The 10,787-nt window shown below is 43.0% G+C and overlaps 1 long non-coding RNA gene across 1 annotated transcript in view; it reads left to right on the forward strand.

Moving 5' to 3' along the window:
• Positions 1 to 354, forward strand: part of LOC112073492 (uncharacterized) — a 76,481-nt gene extending 76,127 nt beyond the window's left edge. The window contains exon 2 of the long non-coding RNA XR_002894543.2: positions 276 to 354. This is a non-coding gene — a long non-coding RNA (uncharacterized lncRNA). The remainder of the gene's footprint in view (positions 1 to 275) is intronic.
• The last annotated feature ends 10,433 nt before the right edge of the window (positions 355 to 10,787 follow it).

Raw genomic sequence — 10,787 nt, forward strand, 5'->3', positions numbered from 1 at the left:
GCTGTTCTTTGAGCTTTCCTTTTTTGTTTTAGACTCATTTTTATAGAATAATAGGTATTTGACATAAAAACGTGTGTATTTAAACTCAACATAATAATGTGAAAGTCCCTCAATTAACTAATCATCACCTCTCTCTCTCTATCTCCATCCCTCTCTCTCTCTCTCCCCTTTCTCTCTCCCTCCCTCTCTCTCCCTCCCTCTCTCTCCCTCCCTCTCTCTCCTTCTCGCCTCTCCCTCTCCCTCCCCTCTCCCTCCCCTCTCTCTCTCGTCTGCAGTGTGCTGGGCCGTCGTGACAGTGACAGTGACTCCCAAGGTGGAGGTGATCAAGGGAGAGTCAGCCAGTCTGCCCTGCACCTTCAAAATCCCTCCCTCCCCGAACAACATTGTAGAGTGGGTTCATTGTAAGTCTCCTACTACTTTACTCCTGGCTTCCCACATTAAAAAAACACTACAGTTTTAAAAATACTACAGTTTACTATAAATACTACAGTGCTTACTATAGAATTGAGTAGTAAACTGTAGTATACTGTAGAATACTAACTAACAAATCAAATCACATTTATTTGTACATGCGCCGAGTACAACAGTTGTTTTAGTTATGGATCCATAACTAATTACTATGGGAGAAAATATCACTGATACAGAAATATTGGAACAAAGTTGTCTAATGAAGGCAAACAATTTAGAATCCTCCAAACCTGTAGCCTCTCCCGACCGTCACGTTGTACAGCGCCATATTTCCATCCTAACTGAAACCCTGAGGGTTTCGTTTTTCATGGAATAGAAACACATAATATTAAGCAAATTAATAAGCAAAAGTTTGAACACACCTACTCATTCCAGGATTTTTCTATATTTTTACTATTTCTACATTGTAGAATAATAGGTGAAGACATCACAACTATGAAATAACACATATGGAATCAGTTTAGAACAAATTCCTATTTACAAGACAGCCTACTCCTTCCTCCCCAATGGGGATTTGAACCCCGGTCTCCCGCATGCTTCGCATTCTGTAGTACAGACATCGCCTGCTCTCCCTTATGTAAGGAATTAGGCACTTTATTTTTATCGTCATTTTATGAACTGTTTATTAGGCTACTGTGCAGTCTACAATACATACTGTAGTTAACATGGAAAGTGCCTAATTACTTACATAAGGAAGAGCAGGCCATGTCTGTACTACAGAATGCGAAGCATGCGGGAGACCGGGGTTCAAATCCCCATTGGGGAGGAAGGAGTAGGCTGTCTGTGATGGCCACTCCAATACCTTGACTTTGTTGTTCTTAAGCCATTTTGCCACAACTTTGGAAGTATGCTGGGGTCATTGTCCATTTGGAAGACCATTTGCGACCAAGCTTTAACTTCCTGACTGATGTCTTGAGATGTTGCTTCAATATATCCACATAATATTCCTTCATCATGATACCAACTATTTTGTGAAGTGCACCAGTCCATCCTGCAGCAAAGAACCCCCATAACATGATGCTGCCACCCCATGCTTCACGGTTGGGATGGTGTTCTTCGACTTGCAAGCATCCCCCTTTTTCTCCCAAACATAACGATGGTCATTATCATTACATTTACATTAAGTCATTTAGCAGACGCTCTTATCCAGAGCGACTTACAAATTGGTGCATTCACCTTATGATATCCAGTGGAACAACCACTTTACAATAGTGCATCTAACTCTTTAAGGGGGAGGGGGGGGGGTAGTAGGAGGATTACTTATCCTATCTAGGTATTCCTTAAAGAGGTGGGGTTTCAGGTGTCTCCGGAAGGTGGGTGATTGACTCCGCTGACCTGGCGTCGTGAGGAGTTTGTTCCACATTGGGTGCGAGCAGCGAACAGTTTTGACTGGCTGAGCGGGAACTGTACTTCCTCAGAGGTAGGGAGGCGAGCAGGCCAGAGGTGGATGAACGCAGTGCCCTTGTTTGGGTGTAGGGCCTGATCAGAGCCTGAAGGTACGGAGGTGCTGTTCCCTCACAGCTCCGTAGGCAAGCACCATGGTCTTGTAGCGGATGCGAGCTTCAACTGGAAGCCAGTGGAGAGAGCGGAGGAGCGGGGTGACGTGAGAGAACTTGGGAAGGTGAACACCAGACGGGGCGGCGTTCTGGATGAGTTGTAGGGGTTTAATGGCACAGGCAGGGAGCCCAGCCAACAGCGAGTTGCAGTAATCCAGACGGGAGATGACAAGTGCCTGGATTAGGACCGCCGCCGCTTCCTGTGTGAGGCAGGGTCGTACTCTGCGAATGTTGTAGAGCATGAACCTACAGAACGGGTCACCGCCTTGATGTGAGGTTGAGAACGACAGGGTGTTGTCCAGGATCACGCCAAGGTTCTTAGCGCTCTGGGAGGAGGACACAAGGAGTTGTCAACCGTGAGGCGAGATCATGGAACGGGCAGTCCTTCCCCGGAGAAGAGCAGCTCCGTCTTGCCGAGGTTCAGCTTGAGGTGGTGATCCGTCATCCACACTGATATGTTCTGCCAGACATGCAGAGATGCGTTCGCCACCTGGTTATCAGAGGGGGGAAAGGAGAAGATTAATTGTGTGTCATCTGCATAGCAATGATAGGAGAGGCCATGTGAGGATATGACAGAGCCAAGTGACTTGGTGTATAGCGAGAATAGGAGAGGGCCTAGAACAGAGCCCTGGGGGACACCAGTGGTGAGAGCACGTGGTGCGGAGACAGATTCTCGCCACGCCACCTGGTAGGAGCGACCTGTCAGGTAGGACGCAATCCAAGCGTGGGCCGCGCCGGAGATGCCCAGCTCGGAGAGGTGGAGAAGGAGGATCTGATGGTTCACAGTATCAAAGGCAGCCAATAGGTCTAGAAGGATGAGAGCAGAGGAGAGAGAGTTAGCTTTAGCAGTGCGGAGCGCCTCCGTGACACAGAGAAGAGCAGTCTCAGTTGAATGACTAGTCTTGAAACCTGACTGATTTGGATCAAGAAGGTCATTCTGAGAGAGATAGCAGGAGAGCTGGCCAAGGACGGCACGTTCAAGAGTTTGGAGAGAAAAGAAAGAAGGGATACTGGTCTGTAGTTGTTGACATCGGAGGGATCGAGTGTAGGGTTTTTCAGAAGGGTGCAACTCTCGCTCTCTTGAAGACGGAAGGGACGTAGCCAGCGGTCAAGGATGAGTTGATGAGCGAAACATGGCCAAACAGTTCTATTTTTGTTTCATCAGACCAGAGGACATTTCTCCAAAAAGTACGATCTTTGTCCCCATGTGCAGTTGCAAACCGTAGTCTGGCTTTTTTTATGGCGATTTTGGAGCAGTGGCTTCTTCCTTGCTGAGCGGCCTTTCAGGTTATGTTGATATAGGACTTGTTTTACTGTGGATATAGGTACTGCTTCCTCCATTATCTTCACAAGGTCCTTTGCTGCTGTTCTGGGATTGATTTGCACTTTTCACACCAAAGTACGTTCATCCCTAGGAGACAGAACGCATCTCCTTCCTGAGCGGTATGACGGCTGCGTGGTCCCATGGTGTTTATACTTGCGTACTATTGTTTGTACAGATGAACGTGGTACCTTCAGGCATTTAGAAATTTCTCCCGAAGATGAACCAGACTTGTGGAGGTCTACAAATTTTGGGGGGCTGATTTCTTTAGATTTTCCCATGATGTCAAGCAAAGAGGCATTGAGTTTGAAGGTAGGCCTAGAAATACAACCACAGGTACACCTTCAAATGACTCAAATTATGTCAATTAGCCTATCAGAATCTTCTAAAGCCGTGACATCATTTTCTGGAATTTTCCAAGCTGTTTAAAGGCACAGTCAACTTAGTGTATGTAAACTTCTGACCCACTGGAATTGTGATACAGTGAATTATAATTGAAATAATCTGTCTGTAAACAATTGTTGGATAATTACTTGTGTCATGCACAAAGTAGATGTCCTAACCAACTTGCCAAAACTATAGTTTGTTAACAAGACATTTGTGGAGTGGTTGAAAACMAGTTTTAATGACTCCAACCTAAGTGTATGTAAACTTCCCACTTCAACTGTATTTAGGATGATACATTTTTGACCTGTTGCAATTGTAAGTGGGCCTAATAAAAAAAATCCTACTTCTATTGGGCTGTTAAGCCTCATAGCCTACCTCAGCCAGTTGAGTTATTTTATATAGGTCTAGGCTCCGAAGAAATAGACTCCAATTAAGCCCTCTTATTGTTTGTAAAGTCAAATTCAAAATTCAAAAGGCACTCGCACATCTGAGCTATGTTTTTTGCAGGTGCATGGCAACAGCAGGATAAGATGAGGAAAAGGAAGAAGGAACCCGCACACTGTTCTGATCCTATCACTGATCTTTAATAAGCTTTACGTATCGGCCTCACGGCCTTCATCAGAGCTTTTTTTTATGAGTTTTTTTAAATTAGCACCCTTATGTAGACCTAACCCCATCCACATCCGTTCCACGCGTGGAAAAGGGTTGGAGGCGAAGGAAAACATGTAACTGCTACCAAATATAACAATATGCATTTCATAAGTATTCAAATAAAGTGTGTACATAAAACATATTAAACACGTCTGTAAAACCACAATGAGGACATCGACCTACCATGCAAGTTTTCATAAATCATCGGGTACAGCGTAAGAAAAACTGAGTAATCTGAAATAGGGGCATAATTCATGTTCAGATTTACAACATAACATACATAGGCATTTCATCATTAAGACCTTTAGGAAATAATGTCTGGAGGGTGAAAATCCCAAAACATTCTGGCTGATTTTCTTTTGTGGCTGGCAGTTGGCATGGAACAATTTATCACATATATAAAACATGCCCGTGTTTCTTGACCGCATCTCCCACTTTTCGCGAGTGCAAAGTATATGTGGTTGTGAACATTACAGAGTGTTCTTTAGCTTTAGTGGGTCTTTTTTGTAGCAGTTCATCTCGTGTTTTTCCCCAATGCCAAATTAAGAGCTTCATCCACACATTGTGGAGAATAGCCTCTTCATAGAAACCTATTGCGCATCTCCGCTGCTTTTTCTAGATAGTCCTGAAAATGATTTGTTGCAAGTTGGGGAGGAGGGGGGGGGGTTTCACACCTAGCTCAAGTTGGGGAGGGGCGGAGGTTCAAAGCTAGCTTGGCTATTATACAATTCTTTAGTAAATGTTGAATAGTCTATTGTTCAGCTAATAGCCCATCCTGCTAGCTTGTGAAAAACTAACAATAATACTTTTCCCCCTTTCCACGTTAAAGATTCCAATTGTTAAAGTGTTTTTAGCCACAATCGACCCCAACCCCAATTAATAGATTTGGACACAGTCGATAGCATGCTGGACTTCGGGCTACAATGTTGAGGGTTCGAAACCTGCTCCTTGCTTGCTTTAATGAATGAGTTTGATACACCTGGAATTGGATATGGTTGAAAAAAAAATGCTAAATAGCGATTTTCGTAAATTAACTTTATGACAAAAAAATATGCACAATCATTTGTCTCTACATTAACTAACATATTCCTCTCAATTGTATTTTTTTTTGCTTGACTCTTTATGACGTTATAACTACATACATTTGCTTCCCCATAATGTTTTGTCAGCCATCTTTGCTGAAGTCACCACGGACGGGTGGCCCGCGTCAAATTTGTCATTGGAACCACTCGATTGGTCATATAAAAACCTTGGGACCCAAATGCATAATGAGTGCTCTAACTCCCCCTTGTGGTGGTCTGGAGCAATGAAGCCGTGACGCTGGGTACCTCTAAGTCCCGCGGTGCAAGATCGCAACTTTTAAAGGAGGAACCACTGTATGTCAAAGATAATAAAACAAAAACACTAAAGTAAACACCACAGTAATGTCCATGAAAACACTACAGTATATACTACAGTATACTACAATCCGCAAAACACTACATGAATTACTATAGTGTATATACTACAGTTTTCTTTTACTACGTATTTATACTATAATTAACTGTAAATACGACAGTATACTACAGAATTTACTACAGACTTTTGTCCGCAAAAACACTATAGGGAATGCTACAGTAAATACCACAAAAACACTGCAATGAATACTATAGTATTTATACAGTATTTTTTGTTGTYTTTTTTGATGTGGGGTTGGTGCACTTTGGCCTAATATCTTTTGACTCCCTGTATTCAGCAGAACCACTGAAAACGCTTTTCCCTCATCAATCTACACACAATATCCCATAATGACAAAGAGAAAACAGTTTTTTTAACATTTTGGCTAATTTGCTATAAAACAGAAATACCTTATTTACCTAAGTATTCAGACCCTTTGCTATGAGACCCGAAATTTTTCTCGGGTGCATCCTGTTTCCATTGATCATCCTTGAGGTGTTTCTACAACTTGATTGGAGTCCACCTGTGTTAAATTCAATTGATTGGACATGATTTGGAAAGGCACACACCTGTCTATATAAGGTCCCACAGTTGACAGTGCATGTCAGAGCAAAAGTCAAGCCATGAGGTCGAAGGAATTGTCCGTAGAGATCCGAGACAGGATTGAGTCGAGGCACAGATCTGGGGAAGGGTACCAAAAACTTTCTGCAGCATTGAAGGTCCCCAAGAACACAGCGGCCTCCATCATTCTTAAATGGAAGAATTTTGGAACCACCAAGACTCTTCCTAGAGCTGGCCGCCCGGCCAAACTGAGCAATCGGGGGAGAAGCGCCTTGGTCAGGAAGGTTACTAAGAACCCGATGGTCACACTGACATAGCTCCAGAGTTTCTCTGTGGAGATGAGTGAATCTTCCAGAAGAACAACCATCTCTGCAGCACCACCAATCAGGCAGAGTGGCCAGATGGAAGCCACTCCGCTTTGTGTTTACCAAAAGGCAGCTAAAAGACTCCCAGACCATGAGAAACAAGATTCTCTGTTCTGATGAAACCAAGATTGAACTCTTTGGCCTGAATGCCAAGCATCACATCTGTAGGTGAAGTGTGGTGGTGGCAGCATCATGCTGTGGGAACTGAGAGACTCGTCAGGATCAATAGAAAGATGAACAGAGCAAAGTACAAAGAGATCCTTGATTAAAACCTCAGACTMGGGCGAAGGTTCACCTTCCAACAGGTCAATGACCCTAAGCACACAGCCAAGACAAAGCAGGAGTGGCTTCGGGACAAGTCTCTGAATGTCTTTGAGTGGCCCAGTCAGAGCCCGGACATGAACCCGATCAAACATCTCTGGAGACCTGAAAATAGCTGTGCAGCAACGCTCCCCATCCAACCTGAGAGCTTGAGAGGATCTGCAGAGAAGAGTGGGAGAAACTTCACATGTAATCGCTGCCAAAGGTGCTTCAACAAAGTACTGAGTAAAAGGTCTGAATACTTGTAAATGTGATATTTCAGGGGGATTTTGTTAATACATTTGTAAAAAAAAATCTAAAAATCTGTTTTTGCTTTTTCATTATGGGGTATTGTGTGTAGATTGATAAGGGGGAAAAACTATTAAATCAATTTTATAATAAGGCTGTAATGTAACAAAATACGGAAAAAGTCAATGGGTCTGAATACTTTCCGAAGGCACTGTACATATCTCTGTGAAGTGTCTGTTGTTTATTGAACTTGTGAAAAACAAATTCCTCTCTGGCCATCTACCCCTTCCCCTCTCTCCTCTTCCCCTCTCTCCTCTTCCCCTCACCAGGAGGAGGGTGGCACCAGGAAGCGTGTTGCGTTCCGCTCCGTGTCGGGCGGCGAGGGGAAGACTGATGAGGGGACACGTCTGTCCGACAGAGTGACCATGGGAAYGGACTTRTCTCTGACCATCTCCCCCGTGGCGGTGGAGGACCAGCTGCCCTTCTACTGCCAGGTCACTGCTGGCCCTGCTGGAGTCGGAGAGGCCATCACACAGCTCAAAGTCTTCTGTGAGTTACTGACCACTGACCTTTAGAGTGACCCTACTGTGACCTTTAGAGTGACCCTACTGTGACCTTTAGTGGCCGATGCGATCTTCGCTGTATGGGATGCCGTCTGGATTTTGACTGTCGGGATGAGAGTGTGTGTGTGTGTTGTGTGCTYGATGAGAGTGTGTGTGTTGTGTTTGCTAGATGAGAGTGTGTGTGTTGTGTTTGCTAGATGAGAGTGTGTGTGTTGTGTGTGCTAGATGAAAGTGTGTGTGTTGTGTATGCTGGATGAATGTGTGTTGTGTGAGTGTCTAAATCAACGATTAACGTATAAACTTAGTGAATGAACAATATTATTTTTGCATTGCAGAGTGTAGTCAATAATAAGCATTATACATGAACTAAATACTGAGTAGAACAACGTAAAATGATTGAGATAATAAATGGGCGTGAAAGTAAGACTCTTTCTTGCACCTTAACATTTCATCTTTGTAAGAAATCTAGATAATTATTATTCATTTTTTTCTTCAAGAGAAAGCTATCTCTAATAAGCTGCCCAGAGGTCAATTAGTCCTATGAACATCACACTTGACACAATTTATTAATAGTTCAATTGCATCTGTCATGTCTAAWAGATGTCATCTTAATGACCGTCCAGAATTCTCCTGAATTATCGCCATGGCGATGAGAGTTGACCCCAGACCGGGTCATTGTGTCCTTGTCACCCTCTGCAACCCCAACACATTAGCAATCCTATTCCCTGTGTTAAAATACACCAGGAAGTAAAATGTTTGGAGTTGGCCCAATATCAATAAATATCATTATTTTGGGTTGGGCCAATGGGGGTAGAGGGTGAATGGTGTTGGTTAGAAGAATTGAGTGACACTTCAATGACGGCCTACCCCGGCCAAATCTGGACGACGCTGTGCCAATTGTGCGCCGCCCTATGGGACTCCCAATCACGGCCGGTTGTGATACAGCCTGGATTATAAAGAGTACCTTAATGGAGCACTGATACAATTAATTAAGATAAGTCAAATACCTGACTATAGACTTTAACAGGCCACTCAGGACTGTTCCCTAAAGTACTGTATCTCCTCTTTGTCTGCCTTCCTCTCCCAACTGAATAGGAGCAGTTTTTAATGACTCCCTACAAGGGCTGAGGGATAGCCTGAGTGTTCTGAAACAATGGGCTTCCCAGGGGACGTTTACACTACAGTAGCAGGTATAATGGTCTGAGCAGAAAGGGAAACAGTGATACACTCACTGACACCATACAGAGTCTGTTTGATTGAGTGTGTGGACAGGTGTCTTTTATACAGGTAACGAGTTCAATTTTCTTGGCTAGGCATTGGATAGTGTGTGCCATGGAGAGATAAAGTTAAGAAGACGTAGCGAATGTAGGGATTCAGAAAACTGCAAGCATCTGATAAGGAATGTTGGTGGGGTTATAACTTTAAGTGGAGGAAAAACTTTTACCTAAACTTTGAAAATGAAACGGTTAAATAAAGGTGAGAAAAGTATATTGGGGGAGTGGACCTAGTAATATTTGTACGTTTTGCTTTCATATTTTGGAAATGTTTTTGTTTCATGGAGTAACTGGCAGAAGCGAAGTATAGGAAGGGATATTGGATAGGTAATTCTATTGATTTGTTTCGTACAATATGTCTTTAACAATTAGGGATATTTATTGATTGTTATGCCACTTAATAATGTAGGCTATACAAGAAAAGGTACACCATTGTAGATCAATTCAGGATCCTATAAACAACACGTTTATGTATGCTAGTACATCTGTCAAATAATATGAACAACATGCAGTGAGATATAATTAGGCACTATGCTCACCTCTTACCTGTTTAACGCTCAATCTCATTGGAATGGGCGCATTCCTCACATATGCACAAAGCAACTTTCTCTCTGACTACATGTCGTGGGTCCAATTGAATCCAGACTGTCCGTCATGCAATGAAATATTGTATTATCTTAGTTACCGAAAAGTCATCAAAAAATATTTTGAAACAAAATTTACGTATTCGTTCCTCAAAGTAGCCACATAGAGATTTCAGCGTTTCGGTTTGATCATCTTTCACGTCAGTTTTATGTGTTGTATATGGCAAATAACTCACATTGGGAGTTTGCAAATTTTCTCATGTCAATCTTGTCGGGCTCGAGGTTGGGTGAAATAGGTTTCTGCAGCTACAGGGTGAAGCTACGACGGCACTCTATCTCCACTACTCTGCGTTCTCAAAAATAGCATGGGGAAGGGGAGCTGTCCCATTCCGCAGGTGCTGAGTGCTGAAATAAACTGGTGCATCAAAAGCATAGACTCAGATTTTGGCAATCACTGGTTTGCAGGCGCGTGCACAAATATGGGTCTACTGTGTCGAACACGCTGTCCCTTTTCCCCTCCATACTCATGCCATAGTGTTTTTTCTTTTGTGTGGTGGTATTAATTTTATAGTTTTTTTGTATACCTGTTTTTTTGTCATGGGTTTCTGGACCGAATCTGCACACCTGTCGTCGTGATGACGTAGGAGATTCGCCACGCACACACCACCTCACCCCCACTCTCGAACCGTTGGTCTGCCTGTATGCGGCTCATGTGAGCGAGATTGTGGACTTTTTCCAGTCTGCCGGTTGAAACGACTAGGATGGATAGCGGACACATGGAAATGAGAGATTAGTGGCTGAACGAATTAGGGCTTTCTGAGGATGGCTTCGGTTTCTTTTTAGTATGTAGAGGCATTAATTCCGGTTATGCATGATGCTGTGGCTGAATGTTATAACGAAACACAGAATAAAAAATTAAAAGTAATAAATACTATAAAAAAAATATTTAAAAACGACATTGGGTTTTGATAATATTATCCATGTTAGTGATGCCCATGATACTAACTCACTATTACTTAACGTAAACCACATGGTCTTTTTAGGTAAAGTAAAGTGAATAACATTGTTTGT

This window comes from Salvelinus sp. IW2-2015, unplaced genomic scaffold (assembly GCF_002910315.2).
Source record: "Salvelinus sp. IW2-2015 unplaced genomic scaffold, ASM291031v2 Un_scaffold2276, whole genome shotgun sequence".
In the NCBI taxonomy this organism is placed as follows: Eukaryota; Metazoa; Chordata; class Actinopteri; order Salmoniformes; family Salmonidae; genus Salvelinus; species Salvelinus sp. IW2-2015.